Genomic DNA, 23,514 nt, shown 5'->3' with positions numbered 1-23,514 from the left:
AAAAAGCTATCATATAGACATCATTCAAACCTATGAGAGTATGTCAGAATATTTGCTCACAACATGGTCAACTCAAGACCTGCGAACCTTGGAAAAGTATAAGTAAATACACTCCTATTGCTTAGCATAACATGTATTGGACATACCTACTAGGACTATAGCAAAGGAAGTGACACACACATCTCATTAATCTAAGCCAGGGTCTCAGCTCTCTGGGGGGCTATTGAAGATAAAATGTGCTATGTTATAGGGGAAGTTGGGTAGCGATCACTAGATTTAAAATTCTTGGTAATGCTCATAATTAAATGCAGTGAGGAGTGTAAGTTAAGGCTTTTTAGTCATTAGGCAGACAACTAAAGTAGTAGAGCCAATATAGAAATATCATGGATGATACCTAATACACTCCATATTCATCTAATGTTACAACCATACCCTATAATATAAATAGCTGCACCCTCTACATTATAGTCTCAGAACTGTATAGTTAGCTGATCTCACTAAGATGGCATAGTTTTGTAAAGCAATACTTATGAACCAAAGAGACAATCTATTTCAGAGGTTATGCAATCCCGCTGACACAGAAGAGTTTCACTAGCCAAAGGTTGGGTAGTGATCACTAGCTTTAGAATTCTTGGTAATGCTTATAATTAAACGCAGTGAGGAGTGTAAGTTAAGGCTTTTTAGTCATTAGGCAGACAACTAAAGTAGTAGAGCCAATATAGAAATATCATGGATGATATCTAATACACTCCATATTCATCTAATGTTACAACCATATCCCATAATATAAATAGCTGCCCCCTCTGCATTATAGTCTCAAGACTGTATAGTTAGCTGATCTCACTAAGATGGCATAGTTTTGTAAAGCAATACTTATGAACCAGGGAGACAATCTATTTCAGAAGTTATGCATTCCCGCTGACAAAGAAGAGTTTCACTTGCCAAAGGTACAATAATGAGGTAGATTGAATCCTGCATGGCTCATATAGACTTTACTTTCTACCGCTGAACTACCCATAGGTGAACTACTGCTGCTACTTTGAATACACCCTCGGTATTAGCCACGAAATATCCCAGGTTCCGATGTATGGCCCCTAGGTGCACGCAGTGTCTTCAATATATGCAGCTCTAGGAAGGATACGTTTCTTGTGGAACCAGCTAACCCTATGGTGTTTGCGTTCCATGCTCTTCTAAAGTAGGTTCAGTGTAAACCGATGCTGCTGGAAAATTTCTTTGGGATACACAATACAGATGAAGCAATCCGCTTGTGAATTAATTTTCCCTGATGTCTGATGACGACTCTGCCGCTTAAATTTGCATTTTTTTTTGGTGTCTCTTTGTGAAGTTTCTACACAAGTCTATTCTGTAGTGGAGAGCCAATCAGCAGAAGGGAGGTGGCGGTTTAAACTTATGGCAAGTTTTCCACAACACACCGTGCTTGGAGGATATTACCTGGAACTTAGCCCATCCCTTTGAGTGACATCACAAGTCACAGGATCAGGCTACACTGTGAGATCCACTGTTCGTAAACAAAGCAGAACGCTCTGTGGTATGTGAGTAACTGACCTAGTGTGCAGCTTCCCGCTGCGGTCATAATCACTCTGGGACTTATGTTCTGGACTGCTACTGTTTAGGCTATGCTCTAGTACTGGTTCTCTATGTGTTACGTAGAGAGTGTGTTTTTTGGAAACTGTATACACTGTATCGTTGTACACACAACTTTGTATTTACATTGTATAATGTTTGTTACATCTTATAGTGACAGCGGTACCATTTAGTCCTTTACATTTTTAACAGGTTGATATGTTATGTGTTTGTATGCTCATTGGTATTTGCTCTTATTGTCAGAGGGCAGAATAAATATACCTTTTTGTTCAGTTACGAGTGCTGCTTTTCCTCTCTTTCAAAGGATAGTATTGGATACCCTTTGAGTCTTCTCTCCATTTTTATTGATTTTATATATATATATATATATATATATATATATATATATATATATATATATATATATATATATATATATATATATATATATATATATATATATATATATATATATATAAAAAATAAGATAATTGCAACAATGCAAAAGAGTGTTTTTACTTCACCTAGTCCCACAACCTCACTGCATATATATATAGCCGTTTCTATGCAAGGATTAGTAGTTCCCAAATGTGGGCTAGTCAGAGTATCTGGCTGTAACAATACAAGAAGTAGAAAAACAGCGCAACCTACTCTAAGTGTAGCATTTTTTTTGTATATAAAAAGTTCAATAAAAATCTACTTACAAACATGTAGATAGATAAAAAGCTCATCAAAGAATCATGTCAAATAAACAGTCCATCCATCTGCATCCCTAGGATACCGCTGGAAGTTTATTGGCAATCCTATTACTCTGACCTTCAAATGTTTGGAGCGAGTGCAAACTCTGTAGCCAGTTTGCGACGCATTGTCTATAGGAGGATGACCAAAATACCTCAATGTGTTTCGTATGGTCCCGGACAGACTTTTTCAAGAGGTGATGTCACCTATTTCATCAAGCAATCATTAAAAAGTCATCACTAAACACTGATTGGTGAAAAGTAATTGTTAGAATATGTAACCAAAGTGCTGCCATCTTGTATCTAAGAATCCATTATGAACTAACATTGAACTGTTGTACTGATATTTAACTGTTAGGTTTTTTCTCTATTTTGTGATATGACATCTGTTCATTGGAGAGTAACATCTTTATCTCATTACTAAGGTAACCATGTAATTAAGAGCATTCTTACATTCCTTGTTATCTTCTTCTCAAGGATGATTGTGTTTATGTTGATGTGTTTTCAATGATTTGTTATTCAAGCTGTGTAGTATAAAAAAGTCGGAGGAATTGTATTTTCAGGTTTATTTGTATATATGAAGTAGTTGTTTTTATGCTTTTAAATCACAGTCTATTACAATGGGTTAAGTTTCAGGTAATAGCATTTCTCATTGTCCTTATCTGATATTTGTCTGGAAAACCGGAGCTCATCGCTTAGACAGAGCAATGGAAAATGTCATTTTATTACTTTACTATCCTCTGCCCGACGGAGAGAGTGATTTCTTCTTCTGACCATGTTAGGCTATTCAGTAGAATTTTGTGGGTATACCACAGGCTGAATCAGTTATTTAAAATGCCAAAATAGGGGTTAAGGAGCTACTTGTAAACAATTAAAGGGCCATAATACCCAAATGTTTAAACACTTGAAAGTGATGCAGCATAGCTGTAAAAAGCTGACTAGAAAATATCTCCTGAACATCTCTATGTAAAAAAGAAAGATATTTTACCTCAAAAGTTCCTCAGTAGCCACATCCCATTGTAAAGGATTTCTAAGCAGCATTTTAGTGTGTCTGTCCTGGGACATCTGAAGGGATGAGCATCGTGCACTCTCATCTTATTTCACCAATCAGGTAAAGGAAGTTTACAATGAAATCTCATGAGAGTCAAGTCAAATCTCATGAGATCACAGTAAAAGTTCATGACCTCAGCACTGCTGATGCTGATTGGCTGCTGTTCATTTCTTCATTTTTTTAAAATTTTTTACCTGCAGCTGGGAGCAGTTGAGTATAACTTTTTACACAGAACTTACTCTGCTGAGCTGAGGAGATTGTGAGGTAAAATATCTTCCTTTTTTACATAGAGGTGCTCAGGTGATATTTTCCTGTCAGCTTTTTATAGTTATACTGCATCAGTTTCAAGTGATTTAGCATATGAGTATTATGTCCCTTTAAATGCACTCCATCAGGTGAGGTGGATCATTGGGAACAATTTAAAGGGGAGATAATTTTGGGTAAACTGTCCTTTTAATCTATTAGTGTAAATTATTATTATTATTCTTTTTAGAAAGCTCATTTTGTAGTATACAAGTGTTATATTTAGTCAGAGAGCTGCACAGTGTTGAATACCAAATTATATATAAAAATTAAATCAAATAATTGTGTATTTATTAAAATCATGGTTATGTAGAAGTATAGCATAGGCTTTTCACAAATTATTTGTGCCAAACATGATTTATTTAACAGTGGGTTTGCACTGTGCATGCAAGCAGGGGCCATATAGAACAGTGGCTGTACCATTATTATCTGACATTTTAAAGAGTATAATATTGTGTGTTCCTTTGTAAATTTATGGCTAGGGATTTTATTTGTAAATGTGCAACTAGAGTTTATTGATCTTCTGAAGTGATTGCATTATTAGTGTGATCTCATAGTATTGTGCAGGGTAGAATTTGCAAAACCAGAGCATAGAAGGTTGTTAAAGGATTTTAATTATTTGTAGTGTTTTGCTAGAATGTAGTATTTTTCAGTGCTGTGTTTCAGTGAAAGTATATGTGTTGAATTTCAAGTTGATTGTGGTTGTTAAAAGTTTATGCCGACTGTTCATGTTTTGTTTTGTTTTAAGTGTTTTCTAAGAGAATGTTATGTTTTTATTTTCAGTGAATGTGTTTGGAAGGGTGCTGTATGAATGGAATATTGAATATTGAGGTGTATTTCATTTTGCCTGATTTTAAGGATATTGCTTCTTTTAGGAGTGCATGGATTGTCTTTTAGTTTGCTGTCATATTGTGTTTGCGTGACACATAGGGTGTTTTACGCGAACAAACGGGGGAGTATTGATGAGTATCTTTATGTGATTTTGATGATTATTTTTTTTTTTCAATCAGCTTTATTTCTTTATCAAAACGTTACAGATGCGGAGGCGCAGCTCCTCTTTGATAAACACATGCCGATTCATTTTTTTTAACCAATACAACTTATAAAACTGTTTCCACAAACCAAAGCAATACAATACAGATATCTATAGACTTGCAATTGTGTATTTAGTCGTAGCTGCCATCTTTGATTATATATGTTTTCAAAAAGTTTTATTGACAATTTTCTCAATAATACAATAATGCAATAGTGTTAATAGAATAACATGTCTTCGAAACAATTAACTTTACAACGTCAGCTTCACATAAGAAGGTTACTCTCTAAAAAAAAATCTCATCCTGGTATATATATAGTCTAGGCAAGCAATTTGATAACTTCATGTTTACTGGTTTTATGTTATACGTTCTATTACCCCTACACCCGTGTAGATAATCGCCTAGCGCCCCGCTTCTAATCCAATGTCTCGCTCCGGGGATGTTGGAGGCCGTGCCAGCCATGTTTGTGTGAAACCTGCTTTTGTCAGTTCCCAATATAATTTGATGTCTAGAAATAGTGCTTTTCTTTGTGTTTTAAAATAGCTGTATTCCTCTAATAATAGAGTGTCATCGACATGTTTCAACCATTCCTGCACTGTAGGTTGGACAGGGGTTTTCCATTTACTAGCTATCAAGGACCTGGCTGAGTTTAGAGAGAACTGGACCACCTTTTGTCTAATTTGACATATATTTCTGGGGAGTGCATTCAGCAATGCAATAACCGGGGTTAGTGTGAATGTGTCGCCTATCAGTTGTCTTAGGAAAAGTTCTATCTCTTGCCATAATGGCCTAACCACGGGGCAATACCACCACATATGGGACATAGACCCCCTATGGCTGCATCCCCTCCAACAGAGGTCGGATGTGTGTGGGTATATGCTTTTAAGGCGTGACGGTGTCAAGTACCACCTTGATAATAACATAGTTGAGTTCTAACATTCTAGTTGATGATGATGACCTCCCCACCAAGGCATATATTCTATTCCATTCTTTGTCCTCTAGGACAATATTTAGGTCTTGCTGCCATTTGATGGTATATGACGGTCGTGTAACCCTGCTGTCTGCCTGTAACATGGATTTTGCTAGTGATAAAGTGTGCCTGAGGGGGCCTTGAGCAGTACATATGGTCTCAAACCGGGTCATAGGTCTTGTCCAGTCAGGTTTATGTTTAGACGTTTCAAAGAAGTGTTGCAACTGTCCATATTTCAACCAATTTGCAAAAACCCCATGCAGGATATCCCCTAGCTCTTGTCTGCTTTTTAGTCTCTGTCCTTCCAAAACCACATGTATGGGTATCGTATACCCAATCTCCTCTGGGATTGTGTTTACCCGGCTATATTCCATTCCTCCCAAAAATTCCGCATTCGGGGACACCGGAGTCAATGGTGATCTCAATGTTGAGATATAAGGGCAGGTTCTCAAAATTTCGTCCCAGATCGAAAATACTGAGGTGTAAAATTTAAAAGTGCTAGCCGCTACTGGTCTATGTGACTTGGGGATCCAACACAGGGCTCCTACCTGCGGGGTCTTCAGTATGTGGGAATCAATCGTTATCCAGGCCTTTATGGCCTCATTCCTATTCCAATCTAGTACCCTCTGAACCCCTATTGATCTGTAATATGTCTCCACACATGGGAGTCCCACCCCCCGCCCGCCAGTGACCTGTAGAGTGTGTTCCTATCCACTCGGGGTTTTATCGAGCCCCACACATATTTATTCAGTAAAGCTTGTAGTTTTTTGGTAAAGCTTAGCGGGAGGTGTATTGGGAGCGCCTGCATAATATACAAAATTCTGGGGAGAGCTGTCATTTTCAGTGTTTGAATCCTCCCCCACCAAGAGAAGGGTTTCGTCCCCCAGACTTTTAACTCCTTCTGTGTGTTATTGAAGAGTGACTCAAAGTTAAGATTGAACAGATGCTTATGTTTTGGTGTAAGTTTTATTCCTAGATATTTAATGGCCTTAAGCTGCAATTGGTAGGGGCAGTCCTTCATTAATGATTCTAGTTCCTGTTTTGTCAGATTTACGTTCAATATCTCCGGCTTTTGGTGGTTAATTGAAAAATATGACACCCTACCAAATTCCCTAAACTCCTCTGTCACCGCGGGTAGAGAGGTATCGGGGGAAGTAAGAGACAGCAGCACATCGTCCGCATATAACGAGACCTTGTAATTATTTGGTCCTAAGGGTATTCCCTTGATTAGCTCATTTTGTCTTATGCGTGCCGCCAGCGTTTCAATACCCAGCACAAATAGCAAGGGGGACAGGGGGCACCCTTGCCTCGTCCCATTCCCTATCTGAAAAGAATCAGACAGCACACCATTTACCTTAATCTTTGCTGTTGGTTTAATATACATTGACTGAATTCTATTTGTTACTAACTCTCCGAAGCCGAATTTTTTTAAAGTAGCGAATAGAAAGGACCAATTTAGGCGATCAAGCGCCTTTTCTGCGTCTGACGCTAGTAAAATAGAGCTTATTCCCTGTGTCTTGGCGTATTCCATTAACTGCAGGGCTCTTGTGGTGTTGTCCCTGGCTTCTCTGCCAGGGACAAAACCAACCTGGTCTGTATGTACTAGGGTTGGAAGAAAGGGGCTAATTCTAGTTGCCAGGATTTTCGCATAGATTTTCAAATCCGTATTCAGAAGGGATATTGGTCTAAATTTAGATGGGGTATCTGATAGGTTTTCTACTTTCGGAATTACTGCGATGTGGGCTTCTTTGGTTAGAGTGGGGAACTGTTCTCTTTCATCAACAGCCTGAAACAACTTGAGCAGGTGGGGCGCTAGAATCTCACTAAAGGTTTTATAATATTTATTTGAAAGGCCGTCTGGACCGGGGCTCTTTCCTGCCGGCAGCGATTTAATAGCTTTAAGGATTTCTTGTATTGTTATTGGCTCTTCCAACGCTAATCTTTGTTGATCACTCAACCTTGGAAGTTCAATAGATCCTAAGTAGTTGTCAATATCTGCTTCACTAGGGGGAGGTATGGACCTGTCCAAATTGTAGATGTTATCATAAAAGTTTCTAAAAACTTCTGCTATCTCTGGACTCTTATGATTGTTATTTCCAGAGCTGTCTTTTATACTAAAGATATGATGTTTGGCTGCTTTCTTGCGTAGAGCTTTTGCCAATAGTGCTCCCGCTCTATTACCTCCCTGGAAGTATACCCTATTCAGAAATAGTGCCCTCTTATGAGCAATTTTAGTTAGATACGAGTTAAGCGCTAATCTAGCCTCTGTTAATATAGTAAGGGACCTGTCATCGGTAGGGGTCTGTTTGTGAGCGGTTTCGGCCCTGTATAGTTCTGCTGAGAGTTCTTTGTATGTTAGGTTATTTATTTTCTTTAGTCTAATGCTGTGACTAATGAGGTTTCCTCTTATTACAGCTTTATGAGCTTCCCAGAGGATACCTTTCGAATTTACTGAATCAGAGTTATGAGCGAAATATTCTTTCAGTTTCTCCCTGATGTCTTGAACTATATCGGGGGTTGTGAAGTTGTGAGTCATCTAGTCTCCAGAATGCGTGTCTCTGGGGCTTCTTGGGCCAATCTATCTCTAGTATAACTGTCGCATGATCAGACCAAGCTGCTGGGTTGATCTCCGTATGGGTTACTAATGTGAGGTGACTGTGATCTATTAACAGGTAGTCTATTCGAGAGTATGATTTCTTTGCATATGAGTAAAAAGTGAAGTCTCTAGCGCGTGCATGCTGAAGTCTCCATGCGTCCACTAAGGCAACAGATTTAAGGCTGCCTGCAACACTTAAGCTAACATTATGTGGTCCCTTTGACCTAGGAGCTGAGCTATCTATCTTCGGTTCTAGAGGCACATTCAGATCACCACCCACTATTACTATTCCTCTTTTGATCTCGAGAAGTTTTTCACATGCCCTTCTGATGAACCTCGCTTGTTTCACATTGGGAGCATAGACGCAGGCCAGTGTGACTGGTGTATCAAATATAGAGCCTCTCAGTATGAGGAGTCTGCCCTCTCTGTCTTCAAATTTATCTAGTAGTTGGAAAGGGACATTTTTATTTAACAGGACCCCCACCCCTGCTACCTTTTTATTCAGGTTAGAGTTAAAGAAACCTAAGGGGTAATCTGGTGACATAAATTTGGGCGCATTAGATCCCAAAAAGTGGGTCTCTTGGATGAAAACTATGTCGCCCTTAAGTTTACGGAAGTGGCTTAGTGCTATGGACCTCTTTGTGGGAGAGTTGAGGCCCCTGCAGTTTTGGGACAACAACACTAGTGGTTTACTATCCATAACCTATGAGACCTAAGTGGATTGTGCTGTTCAGCTTGTGTTGTAACGTGAAATATGGTGTGGTGAAGGCCGGCCTCCCCCGCCCCCGGATGAACACGAGACTTACCGCTGCCATCATCACTCGGTTGCTGAAAAGTTCTTACACCTTCATGTACAATTGTAACGCCTACTTGAGGATAGTATCTCTGTTGAGTCGCTGGCTGACTTCTTAAAAACAGAACAACAATAACAAACATCAATGATAACATAACAAAAACAGAACCATCAACAACAATGAACATATTGTGGTCGACAGACACAGTAGTGTCTAAACTAAATAGGGGGTGGATAGAAACTGAATTACTCTCAGCATTCACATTGGAAAATAAACAGTAATAAAATCTTATATTACATGTATATCCTTTAAAAGTTACGGATCTAACTCATCACTAATCTAACTTGTAAGGAGCAATAGCATTATAAACTGCATAACCAAAAGGTTACTTTTATGTCTTCTCTTAACTAGATCTTTATTCTTTTAATTTAAATTCCTATTAATGGAGGATGAGCTCTCATTCATGGTCAATGACCTTTCTCAAAAGTCACTCTCTCTGTTATTCAAGTGTCCTCCAGCACCTTCGACCTATTCTGGATTGGTGGAGTCTGATTTCTGGTCCTTTTCCGGTTGACCTTTTGCCAATGGGGTCTCTGAGGGAGCTGCCCCGATAGGTTGTTCCCTGAAGGGGCTTTCTTGTGTATTGATGGTGGGGTGGGTAGCGGTATGTCAATCAGTTTACAGAATTCTTCAAGGTCTTCAGTGGACTTATATGTGGCGACTTTGTTTCCTTTATTGACCCTTAAGCAAAAGGGAAATCCCCATCTATAAGGTATCTCCAATTCTCGCAAATGTTCGGTGAGGTATCTGGCTTCTTTTCTGCTGTTTAATGTCATAGGGCTAAGATCTGCGTAAATTTGTATCGAGTGACCCTCAAAGTTGAGTGGGGATGCCTTCCTCGCTGCTTGTGCAACTAGTTCTTTATCTTGGTATTGGTGAAATTTAATAATTAAGTCTCGTGGGGGGTCAGCATCTCCTGGCTTGGGCCTAAGTGCCATGTGGGCCCTGTCTAGCTGATATGGAGTTGCAGTAGTATCCTTTGTTAGATGTTGGAAAAGTCTTTGCAAATATTGTGGTGTGAGGTCTTGTGTGATGCTTTCGGGGACTCCTCTGATTCTTAGATTCTTAGATTAATGGGTGCGCTTTGAGCGCTCTGTCTAGGGGCTGCTACAGTCAAGAATGGCGCATGTGATTTCTTGTTTCGGGCCCCACCCGGTGTCTTAGCGCAATTCAGGATTAAAGATGCCGAATTGGCCCCTGCAGGATCTTACTTGTAGTCCGGAGCGGGTTGCTGATGCTCTGAAGCCTTCTCTATTACGGGTTATATATAGGCCCGTCTCCGGTAAGATCAGGATAGCACTCCGGTGTCTGTGCAGTTCCAAAGTTCCTTTCAGGTGATTTGTAGCAGCGGTGCTGTTTGTAAAGGGGTAACAGGCTAATAAGGGCTTAAGAGTGCGGTTGATTACATGTTTATCTGCTCCCAATGTAAACTATCGCACGGAGCTTTTCTTAAATGCGACTCTCCATCTTGGCAGTCGGCTCCGCCCCCCATCTTTGATTATATATATTCATATGCTCTCAAATATATTTCTTAACAATGTGTCCTATTTAGTTCAGATAAGTCAACATCCAAGGGTGTTATGATTGGGGGTTATTTAATGTCCTATTATAGCTTTCCCATAGTGTTCCTATCTCAGCGTATATTTCCATTTGGTTGTGTTTTATGTAGTGGAATTCTTCCAATTCCAAAATTTCAGAAACCTTATCTTTCCACATTAAAATACTAGGAGCTTCCTTCTTTTTCCAATTTTTTGCTATTAAAACTTTTATACTATTTGTCATAATAAAAAAGAGTTTTCGTGTCGGTTTATGTTTTAGTCTTGGTGGGTTGTTTAGAAGCCAATTTAAAGGATTTAGGGGTAATTGTTTTCCAATAATTTGTTCAATTTCTTTGATAACCTGTCTCCATAAGTCCTGAATAGAGGAGCACCACCACCATAAATTGGCCATATCACTACCTACGTGTCCGCATCTCCAACATCTATTCCCCACTGTGTGAAACATGCGATGGAGTCTGCGGGGGGTATAATACCACCTATGTAGTATTTTGATGTTACGTTCTGTAAGACTGGATGACGCCGATGTTTTTAGTGTGTTTTGAAATATTTGCGAGCATGTCTGAGGCAATATAACAATGCCCAAGTCTCTTTCCCAGCTCTCTATGTAGTGATGTATATGACCTGGTTGGGTATGAGTCAGTATCTTATAGATTTTTGATATTGTATGTCGTGGTGTAGGGTTCTGGGTACATAGAGTTTCAAAGTTGGTGCGTGGCCTTGTCATGTTTCTAACTAGTGGGTTCGTCGTAAAAAAGTTGTGCGTCCTATGGTAAGTGTACCAGTTCTCAAACTCGTGAAGTCCCTGTTGAATCAATGACTGTTGTGGTTTGATGCGTTCGTTATCTATAAGTAGGTATGCAGGTAAGTTTCGCTGTCCCGACAATGAATGTGATAAGTCTATTACTTCATTTCTAAACATCGAAGTTAAAGGGGAAGGTCTAGAAGAGATTGTGGGGAATTGTTTAAGGGCTAAGTCCCATACATTAAAAGTCTCTCGTATTAGGGGATTGATGGTTTTCAAGGTTTTCTGTTTAGAGTAGAAGGACCAACATAAGTCGTCAACCTGTGAAGATTGTATACAGTCTAATTCTATTTGTACCCATCTTTTATGAGGCGGAGATGTGTATAGATCTACAATTCTTTGTAGAAAAATTGCTGTTCTATATGCCTGTAGGTCAGGCATGCCTAGACCCCCTTGAGTTTTGTGTAGCATCATAATTTGTCTATTTATTCTGGGATGTTTTTTGTTCCATGTGAAATCCGTGAAGGCTTTTTGTAGAGATTTGATGTATGTGGGGGAAAGAGGGATAGGTAGGGTCTGTAGGAGGTATAATATCTTAGGGAATGTATTCATTTTTATTAAATTAATTCTGCCTGTCCATGATATGTTCTTATGTCTCCATCTAGTTAAGTCATTTACTATTTTCTCTTTTATGGGTAAATAATTATTATTAAATATGTCATCTAAATTTGGGGTAAGGTTGAGGGATAAGGGGCACCATTTAAAGGGGGTAACATTTTTAATAGTTTCAGCTGTTTGTGTATCCATTGATATGTTTAAAATTTCTGACTTAGATAGATTAATGACAAAGTTTGAGTAATACTGAAAGGATTGTAACTCCTGGAGTATGTTCTGCAAAGAGTTTTTGGGGTCGGTAACTGTAAATAAAATGTCGTCGGCATATAACGATACTTTATATGAATGATCACCAAGCGTCACACCCTGTATATCCCTATTTTGTCTTATCTTTGATGCCAAGGTCTCTATAACACAAGCAAATAAAAGTGGGGACAGGGGACATCCCTGTCTAGTGCCATTTGTTATGGTGAATGATTCTGATAGTATTCCATTAAGAGATATTTTTGCACTTGGTTGGTGGTACATGGTGAAAATACGGTTAATGGTTATGTCGCCTATACCCATGTGTTGTAAGGTTCGCCTAAGGAAGTCCCAGCTGACACGGTCAAAGGCCTTCTCTGCATCTGTTGACAGCAAGATCATAGGTATTTTTTCCCCTCTTGCATAGTGTATAAGATTCAAAGCCCTGACCTTGCCATCCTTTGCCTCTCTGCCTGGGATAAATCCCACTTGGTCTGGTTCTATGAGTTCTGGGAGAAATGTGTTTAATCGTGTTGCTAAGATTCTGGAATATATCTTAACATCTGCATTGATTAAGGATATAGGTATGTAGCTAGAGGGGTTATCTGTTGGTCTTCCTGGTTTGGGAAGCATTATGATGTGAGCTTCTAAAGCTGATTTTGAGAAGGGGCACGCTTCGCTTATTGAGTTAAAATATGTCAGCAAATGTGGTATTAGTAGGGTTTTGAACTTGGTATAATAAGAATAACTGAAGCCGTCTGGGCCTGGTGATTTTCCCGTTGGAAGATTTTTGATTGTATTGTTTATTTCTGCCTCTGTGATTGGTAACTCTAGATTATCTAATTGATCTTGTGTAATTTTGGGTAAATTAAGCTGAGATAGAAAAGATTCTATGTTTTCTGTTCTCTGTTGTGAGTGAGCATGGTTTTGTGATACGTTCGGTGAGAGATTATATAGTCTTTGAAAATAATCTCTAAATGTTGAAGCTATATCATGCGATGTATGTTGTGTTATTCCCTTGCTGTTTTTAATTTGTAAAATGTATGATGCTTTTGAACGTTTTTTCACCATTCTTGCTAGCGATCTGCCTGGTTTGTTATGAGTTATGTATGCATATTGTTTCAACATCATATACTTTTTGTTAAGGTCTTTGTTGAGGATGTTAGCTAGTTCTTGTTTTTTTAAAGTCAGGGTGTCTAACGTTTGAGTGTCTGAAGGGGTCAATTTGTGCTGAGATTCAAGTCCTTCAATCGTTTGGATTAAGTCTGCTGTTTTTTCTCTGCTTATTTTATTCCGTCGGGCTTTGTGTGCTATAAGCTCCCCTCTAATTACCGCTTTGTGTGCTTCCCAGTTTGTCTGGGGGGAGGTTTGTGATGCAGAATTAAAGTCAAAATATTCTGTTATGCTCTCTGCTACTTTAGTTTGGATTTCTAAGTCGTGTAACAAGTTTTCATCTAATTTCCATACATAATCTCTGATTGGTTTATTTGGCCATACTAACGCGCAGTGTACTATGTTGTGGTCCGTCCAGGTTGTCGTGTGTAGTTTCGCTGAGCGAAACAGAGTAAGGCCTGTGACATCAGTGAAGTCTGCTATACCTTTTGTGGGGGTGGGAGTAGAATTGTTATAATTATATTTCTTGTTTGTTTGTTCACTATGGGAAGTGAAACATACAGGATTTCTTATAGCAATTATTATAGGAATTGACAAAAAATATGTATAGTGTTACAGGTTGGTTAACAGAATAAGACTTTTGCAAGGTTAACCTATCTGTGTTAATATTTGCTAACTAGATAGTTTTATCCTACAAACACTGTAGTCTGCAGTAAACTAATTAGGCAGGATTAAAGTTCAGGTTCATGCAATAATACTGTTCAGATAATCAGTGAGATATTGATCAAAGTAGATACTGAAGCGAATGTAATATAAGGTATCAAGTAATAGTATTGGTAAACATACGACCTGATAATCAGTTCTGGAAACAGAGGTGTGCAAAGTTATATGAGAGACCGCGGAGGTTTGCGGCTTGCAGCGTGGAGCTGTGTGAGAATGGCTCCAGGCGGTAGCTGATGACGTCAGCAGGTAGCAGCCGATACTGGTCTGAGACAAGCCGAAAGTACAAGCTGCGGTTAGTAGCGAGAGCGAGAGTGCCGCTCTGAGATGCTGGGGAAATTAGGTGGAGCCGGATTGGCTCAGTTTCACACACAGTTCACTGAGAATTGCAGATAATCCAGCATAGAAGAGAGGCAAAGGTGTGTCTTAAATAGGCAGGTGCATTCATTAAAGGGGCAGTGAGCAGAGAAAAAAGGAAGGATCTGACATATCCCCCCCCCCAAGAACACCCACAGCGAGGGTTCTAAGGACAAGGTCTTTCCGGATTTCTACGGTGGAAAAGTGAAACACACCTGGGGGCCGTGACTGAAGTAGCAGGTTCCCATGAGTCTTCAGAATGATCATACCCTTTCCATCGTACTAGATATTCCAAAACACCCCTTCGCCTCCTGGAGTCAAGAATAGCTTCTATCTCATATTCCAAATCCTGGGAAAGAACATGTGTAACAGAATCCACGGTAAATCTGTCGGAAAGACAGGGTTTAACCAGGGAGACATGGAAAGTCGGGTGCAACTTATATGAGTGAGGCAGTTGTAGAGTGACAGTAGCTGGATTCCTAACGGCAATTATAGGAAAAGGACCTATAAATAGCTTACTCATTTTCTTGGAGGGTGTATGTAAGCGCAAATTTTTAGTTGACAACCAGACTAGTTGTCCAACCTGGTAGACAGGTTGAGGCTTATGCCGCAAGTCATAATAACGTTTATGGGATGCTTGTGCATGTTTTATGTTGTCTCGAGCAACTGACAAGGTCTGGGAGATGTCATTCACAGTGTCGTTGACTTTAGGACAGGGAGATGGTGTATAAGGAAGGAAGCTGATTCTGGGATGGAGTCCATGATTGAGAAAGAAAGGGCTAAAGCCAGTTGAAGAATTCTTAGCGTTGTTGTAGGCGAATTCTGCCAGAGCTAGATGGTCAGCCCATTGATCCTGTTGGTTGGAGCAAAAGCAGCGAAGGTACTGCTCCAACCACTGATTGGTGCGCTCTGCCTGCCCATTCGTTTATGGATGATATGAAGTTGTGAGCTTTTGAGTTACTTGTAGAGTATTACATAAATGTCTCCAAAAGCGAGAGGTGAATTGTGATCCTCTGTCCGAAAGGAGTACCATAGGCAACCCATGTAATCTAACAACGTTCCTGATAAACAAGTCGCAAGTTTGTTGTGCAGTGGGTACTCCTATAGCTGGTATGAAATGCGCCATCTTTGTTAGTAAATCAACTACTACAAAAATGGAGGTGTAGGACAAAGATTTTGGTAGATCGACAATAAAATCCATTGCGAGATGAGTCCAAGGGGTTTCTGGAACTGGATATGGTTGTAGAAGTCCCATTGGAGATTGATGTGATGGTTTACACGTGGCACAAATACCACAATTTGAAATATAGTCTTCTACAGAGGAAAGCATAGTTGGCCACCAGTAATTACGCTTAAGTAGCTCTAGAGTTTTTTGTATGCCTAAGTGTCCCGTGAGTGGGGAATCATGATGAGCTCGTAAAAGAGAAATTCTATACTGAGGTGGTATGTATAGATGTTTACCATGGTAATATAAACCTTCTGGATTTCTTTGCAGAAGATGAGTTGGTTTTGTGGAATCCTGATTTTGAGCTTTCTGGAACTGAGGATCTTTATGAACGAGTAGACCTAAAAAGTTTGATGAGGGTATAACTGTAGATGGGGTTTCCACATTGAGCGGTCTAATGTCTTTGCGGGAGAGGGCGTCAGCTTTGCCGTTTCGACTACCAGGTCTGTAGGTGATGAGATAATTGAATCGTGAGAAATAGAGATTCCAGCGGAGTTGTCTGGAGGAGAGAGTCCTACTTTGTTGTAAATATTGTAAATTTTTGTGATCTGTAATAACGATAATAGGGTGTAAAGCTCCCTCTAATAGATGTCGCCATTGCTCAAATGCAGTTTTGATGGCCAGTAATTCCTTTTCCCCTATGGGGTAATTTTGTTCAGCTGGTAGCATGAGCCTGGAAAGATAGGCGACAGGATGCATCACATCAGTAAGTGATTGTTTCTGTGACAACACTGCCCCCAGAGCATAATCCGACGCATCAACCTCTACAATAAATTGTAAATCTGGGTCTGGGAATTTAAGAATAGGTGCCGTGGTGAAGTCAGTTTTCAACTGTTGGAAGACTCTCTGACAGTCAGATGTCCAGTTAAAAGTGTTTGTGTGTTTTGTTAAATCAGTAAGTGGTTTAGCAGTCTGGGCGAAATTACGAATAAACTTTCGATAGAAATTCGCAAAACCAAGGAATCTTTGTACTTGTTTGCGATTTTTTGGGGTAGGCCACTGAGTGATAGCATGGATTTTAGAGTCATCCATCTTAATACCAGTGTTCGATATAATGTAACCCAAGAAAGTGACTTGACTGCAATGAAATTCACACTTTTCTAGTTTAGCGTATAACTTATGTTGACGAAGTCTTGCTAACACTGTTCTCACGTGGGTCACATGTTGTTGTATAGTATCAGAATAGATCAAGATGTCGTCAAGATAAACTACTATAAAGGTGTCCAAGATGTCTTTAAAAATGTCATTTATGAAACATTGGAATGTAGCTGGAGCGTTACATAACCCAAAAGGCATAACGGTATATTCATACAAGCCATAACGAGTTCTGAAAGCTGTTAACCATTCATCTCCAGCTCTCATTCTTATAAGATTGTAAGCACCCCTGAGGTCCAATTTTGTGAAGACTTTGGCAGTGCGCAATCTTTCTATCAATTCAGGGATGAGGGGTAATGGGTAGCGATTTTTCTTGGTACGTTTGTTTAACTCCCTGTAGTCAATAATTGGTCTGAGTGACTGATCTTTGTTTTTAACAAAAAATATACCTGCGCCAGCAGGTGAGGTGGAAGGTCTAATAAACCCTTTTGCTAGATTTTCCTGTAGATATAATTTTAGGTGATCTAATTCGGGTTTAGATAGGGGGTATATGTGACCCACTGGTATTGTGGAGCCAGGTAAGAGGTCTATAGGACAGTCGTAGGTCCTGTGTGGCGGAAGTGTCTGTGCATCAGTCTTGTTAAATACGTCTTGGAAATCAGTATATTCGGATGGCAACTGAGAAGTAGATGAGAGAAGAATGTTATTGAGAGGGAAACAAGTTTGAGAGCAGTAGGAAGACGTTAGGTCTATAGTCAATTTGTGCCAGTCAAAGATAGGTTTATGGAGTTGTAACCAAGTAAGACCTAATATAACAGGATATAGAGGACTAGGTATAATGTCAAAGCTGATAGATTCTCTATGTCCTGTGGAGGTGCACATAAGTAAGGGAGTGGTTTCATGAGTTACTGGACCATAGGATAATGAAGACCCATCAACCAAATTTATAGAAACAGGAGACATTTTTGCTTGTGAGGGTATTTTATTTCTATTTACAAAATCACAATCAATGTAATTTCCTGAAGCGCCTGTATCAATAATCGCATCAATCTTTAGGCAATGTAGATCCCACTGTAAAGTAAAAGACATAGAAATATGTGGTTGTTTTGGTCTGTTTACTGAAAGGCTAAGAAATGTTGAAGAAGTCTTACCGTTTTTTGTCTTTTTTAAGAGAGGACAAGCTGTCAGGTCATGCTCAGGGGCAGCGCAGTACATACACAGACGATGAGTGCGTCTTCTGCCCTTCTCCTCAGGTGATAAAGGACCTCTGATAAATCCAATATCCATTGGAGTCTCATTATCCCTAGAGGGTACTGGTGGAGTATTCTGTCTCTTGTATGAGGTTGGGGTGTTTGCCCTCTCTTGTTTGCGTTCCCTTATACGCCTATCAATTGTAGTACAATGTGTGAAGAGATCCTCCAAATGCTCTGGTACACCAGTACGGGAGAGCTCATCTTTGATGTCTTCTGAAAGCCCAATCCTGAACTGATGTCTAAGCGAGGGTTCATTCCACTTTGATTCAATTGCATAGATTTTAAATTGTGATATATAATTTTCTACAGGTTGTCTGCCCTGTCTCAAGGCCCTGAGAGAGGATTCGGCAGATTCCTGTTTAAAAGGATCTTCATATAGTGAGGATAGAGCCTTTAGAAAATCCTGTATAGAGTTTAGAATGGGATTCTGATTTTCAAACAAACTATCCGCCCAGACACGGGGTTCACCCCTTAAATAAGAGATAGTAGTTAACACCTTAATTCTATCAGTGCTATAAGTTCTGGGTTTTAGTTCAAACATCAAAAGACAAGCATTTCTAAATTCCTTAAACATTGCTCTATTACCACTAAATTTGTCAGGAAAAGACACCTGTGGTTCAGGATGTGCTTCTGAATGTGCAGTTTTAGCAGTATACATATCTCTAAGGTAATCTTTGAGCACCTGATTTTCAGTTTGCACATCTCTGAGAGTTAAATTTACAGAATCCATACGTTGAGTTAAAGTGGCAATTTGGTTTGCAATTTCTGTCATATCCATAGTGCTATACCTGTATTTAGAGGCTGGATTATACTGTTATAATTATATTTCTTGTTTGTTTGTTCACTATGGGAAGTGAAACATACAGGATTTCTTATAGCAATTATTATAGGAATTGACAAAAAATATGTATAGTGTTACAGGTTGGTTAACAGAATAAGACTTTTGCTAGGTTAACCTATCTGTGTTAATATTTGCCAACTAGATAGTTTTATCCTACAAACACTGTAGTCTGCAGTAAACTAATTAGGCAGGATTAAAGTTCAGGTTCATGCAATAATACTGTTCAGATAATCAGTGAGATATTGATCAAAGTAGATACTGAAGCGAATGTAATATAAGGTATCAAGTAATAGTATTGGTAAACATACGACCTGATAATCAGTTCTGGAAACAGAGGTGTGCAAAGTTATATGAGAGACCGCGGAGGTTTGCGGCTTGCAGCGTGGAGCTGTGTGAGAATGGCTCCAGGCGGTAGCTGATGACGTCAGCAGGTAGCAGCCGATACTGGTCTGAGACAAGCCGAAAGTACAAGCTGCGGTTAGTAGCGAGAGCGAGAGTGCCGCTCTGAGATGCTGGGGAAATTAGGTGGAGCCGGATTGGCTCAGTTTCACACACAGTTCACTGAGAATTGCAGATAATCCAGCATAGAAGAGAGGCAAAGGTGTGTCTTAAATAGGCAGGTGCATTCATTAAAGGGGCAGTGAGCAGAGAAAAAAGGAAGGATCTGACAAGAATGTATAGTCTCTCCTTTTTGGGTGTAATGTCCTCCATACATCTTTCACTGCTATTTGCTTTAGGAGCAAGTTTGTTTTTTGTATTGTGGATTTAGGGGTGGTGGAATGTGTAGTGGAGCAGTCCAGCTCTGGTTGTAGTGCTAAGTTCAAATCTCCCCCCATTATTATTGTGCCTTTTGAAAATTCAAAAATCAGGCTGTTTATCTTTTGAAGAAATAGGTGTTGTTTTAAAGATGGAGCATATAAAGATAACAGCGTCACTGGTCGGCCATATAGTAGTCCATTAACTAATATATATCGTCCCTCTTTGTCCATAACTATTTGGAGTTCCTGAAATGGGGTTCCCTTCTTAATAAGTATTCCTACTCCTTGTGTTTTTAAAAAAAAATTAGATGCGTAATAGCAAGTGCCAAATTTATATTGGAATGTTTTGGGTTCTCTCCCTTTTATAAAGTGGGTCTCCTGTAATAGAATAATATCTCCTGCTAATCTTTTAAAATCTATTAGGGCTATATTCCTTTTTTTTGGCGAATTTAGCCCCTTGGTGTTGACTGTGAGAATGTGTATTAAATGTTTGGAGTTATAGGATGTCATGGTGGTTTCTTAATAGATAATAAATGGTGTTGATGATGTCTGTGAGAGCAAAAATTAATGTCCTGACATAAAAAGGGTGCAGCTTTTGTATTATTAAGTAACCTAAATTGTGCCATTGCATGTTTGTGGTGTTGTGCAATAATGAACTATGAAAACAGTAAAAACAGTAATAACAAACAAATAAACAACTAAACAAATGATGCCAGTATACAAACGCGGTTAAGTCACCGCCTTCGCATAGTCGCATCGTGGGGGTGAGATCGATCTCTCCCCATCATGCCTTAAACTAATGAGAAAATACAAAACGATTAACACATGTTGATTAGTTATTATATATTAACTTCATAACTAGCTTCCCTCATGCATTACTCCTTTTTTAGGTTATCTGTTACCCTTATTTCATTTGGTTAATATTAAAGTTAACCTTAGTCTCTGTAATGTAAACATTATATCATGTTGGTACTCATCCATCTGATGTCTTAATCATCTGGCGATTTGGAGAGGATCAGTCTTTCAGGTTGGTGTCCTATTATTGTTCCTGGTCAGATTCTTGTCTGATTTACGGGTCACTGTATTCCAGTGAGATCGTTGGGCCTTAGGTGACTGAATTTTCCCTGTTGGTTGTAAGATGTCTGTCTCCTCTTCTCCATGAATAGGTGGGGCTGGAATATGAATGTTCAGGTTCTTGGATAATGTGTTTATGTCCGAAGGGTCTTTGTAGGTATATTGCTTTCCTGAGTGAGTAATTATAACACTGAAGGGAAATCCCCACATGTATTTTATGTTATTGTCCTGTAAGACAGACGTTAGGAATCTAGCAGCTTTTCTTTTCTCTATTGTTGCCGGGCATAAGTCCTGGTATATCTGTAGCTCTTGGTCTTGGTACTTTATTATCTTAGATGTTCTAGCCACTGACCATATTTTTTCTCTTTCTCTGTAGTGTAGGAATTTAATAATAACATCCCTCGGGGGTGCAGATGGTAAAGGCTTGGGCCTAAGAGCTCTGTGGGCTTTTTCTATAGATATTTCTGATATCTGAGTGGAGTCTGTAATGTTGTTGAATAGCTCTATGAGATATGACAGTAAATTTGTAGGTTCTATAGTTTCTGGGATGCCAAGAACTCTCAAATTATTTCGTCGACCTCGATTCTCGAGGTCTTCTACTTTGTCCTGTAAAGATTGCAGAGACGTGGCGTGTTGAGCTAAACAATTATCTGCAGACTGCATCATTGTCGATAGAGTATCATGACTTTCCTCCAAATCTTCTATTCTTGAGCCAAGATCATTGATTTCTTTTCTGATGACAGTGAGTTCTGTTTTTATAAAAGTCTTCAGATCAGCTATATCTGTCTTTGAGGAGAGGTTTTGTATCGCTTCTTGCATATTAAATAGATGTTCCTGTGTCAATATTGGAGGGTGACTTGTCTGTTCTAATGGCGTGTCTCTTTTAAGAGGCGATGTGTTTTTTGGGTCCCTTTCCATGACTTCTTGTGTGGAAAAGAAGGTATTTAAGGTATTTGTTTGAGATGGGACTTTAGTCATCTTGTCGCTTTTGGCAAGTCTCTTAGACGCCATTATTTTCTCTTTCGTATTATTTGTAAATATATTTTCCTCCCTCTGGTGTGTTTTATCTCCTTTTTAAACTTAGTCTGCAGGAGTGTTCTGTTAAAGAAAACTATGATGCTGGTTTAATGGTATTCCAGTAATAAATATTAAGAGTTCGTGTTGCGCCAAAGGCCTACTTAATTAAAAGTATTCAGGCGTTTTAATATGCCGCGTGGTATAGGCCTCAGTCTGAGTGTCTATTTGGTGTGCAAAGCGGCTTGATATTGTTCCTAATTCGGGGCTTTCAGATGACCGATCTCTTTTTACTTTGTCCCCTTTGTCAGATTGCCCGGTAAGGTGTAATTGGGGTAAGTTTGTAGGGGGTACGTTACCTATATTCCAGGATATAGTATTAATGGCGTTGCGGTATTGCGGTCTGTATTCCGGCTGTTGCGGTCTGAATCTTTGCTGAGTTCTTTATTAGCCGCAAGTCTGAAGTCCAGGTTTAGATCATGGCATTCCCCAGATCTTAAAGGAGGTCTGCCAGTTAGTGAAGTTCAGTTCAGCATGTTATATTTGGCATAACGGAGAGATTTATTCCCAGAGCTAGTGTACTACACGTCCATGTACCTGCATGGCTTGGCTCCACCCCCGATTTTGATGATTATTTTAAGTAAGAAAATGATCTTAAAATGTTTTTTTTTGTTATTAACACAATATTTGTATTTGCAAGATGAGATCATCTAAATAAAGAGATGCCTGGTGCCTAGGTGAAGGAAAGAAAAAATAAGATAAAAGACCTTTTGTCACGTTTGTTTTAACCACCATACTGCAGTAAAAGTTGCTGAACTATCTTTTGGATCCATTCTTTGCTTTGCATGCTGGTACCAGCCTCAGAACTGGACTGGGTAATCTATGACTGTTTCCTATAATGTGTGTCTTCAGAACCTAAAGACTATCCTTCTCTGGACTGTGCCTTGCCTGTTGGAATTGAGGACCTGTTACGCTGTTACAGAGTCATCCACTTCTAAATTAGGGGAGTATTGTTTTAACTTGTTTACATATAATGCTTGTTTTGTATTCTCTTATTTTTAATGATCATATTAGTTATAGGAAGTCATATAGCTTTGTCTGCAGAAAAGTATGTCTTATTTGTATTAGTATACATTATAGTTTATGTACTTAAACAAAGTAACCCTCTAGATAAGTGTAACTCTAAACCTTGCAGTATTGTAACCTATTGAATGGCCCACTGAGTATAGAGAATATGTTTGCACCTTTATAGTTTAAAGAAAATGCTGCAATATCTCAGAATATTCTAGACCCTTCACCATTGTAGAACACAGAAGATTCACCCATGTTTCTATACCGCCTTTAATATTTAAGCGAAGAAGGGATATATCTGTCTTGCAGTGGAGAAAGATATGAGAATAGGAAGTTTTTGTAGCAATTTTCCATTGTAATCATTCCTTAGTATATTATCAAACTACTCAAAATAAAGAGAATGAGGACACGTCTCTGCTAGAAATGTATATCAATTATACAGAGAAATATGAGTTTTGGGAGTAGTATAATAATAATGGTATTGATCCACAGAAGAAGGCAGCACCTTGCAGTATAAAAATATCTTTATTTCCACATGCTGGAATAAAACAGTGACGTTTCGGGTAGAGAACCCTTAATGATTAAGGGTTCTCTACCCGAAACGTCACTGTTTTATTCCAGCATGTGGAAATAAAGATATTTTTATACTGCAAGGTGCTGCCTTCTTCTGTGGATTCATTGTGGCTAAAGGGATTACAGCACCCT

The sequence above is a fragment of the Bombina bombina genome, chromosome 9 (assembly GCF_027579735.1).
Source record: "Bombina bombina isolate aBomBom1 chromosome 9, aBomBom1.pri, whole genome shotgun sequence".
NCBI classification, from domain to species: Eukaryota; Metazoa; Chordata; class Amphibia; order Anura; family Bombinatoridae; genus Bombina; species Bombina bombina.
The sequence above is the reverse complement of the archived record's forward strand: the minus strand, read 5'-3'. Positions refer to the sequence as shown.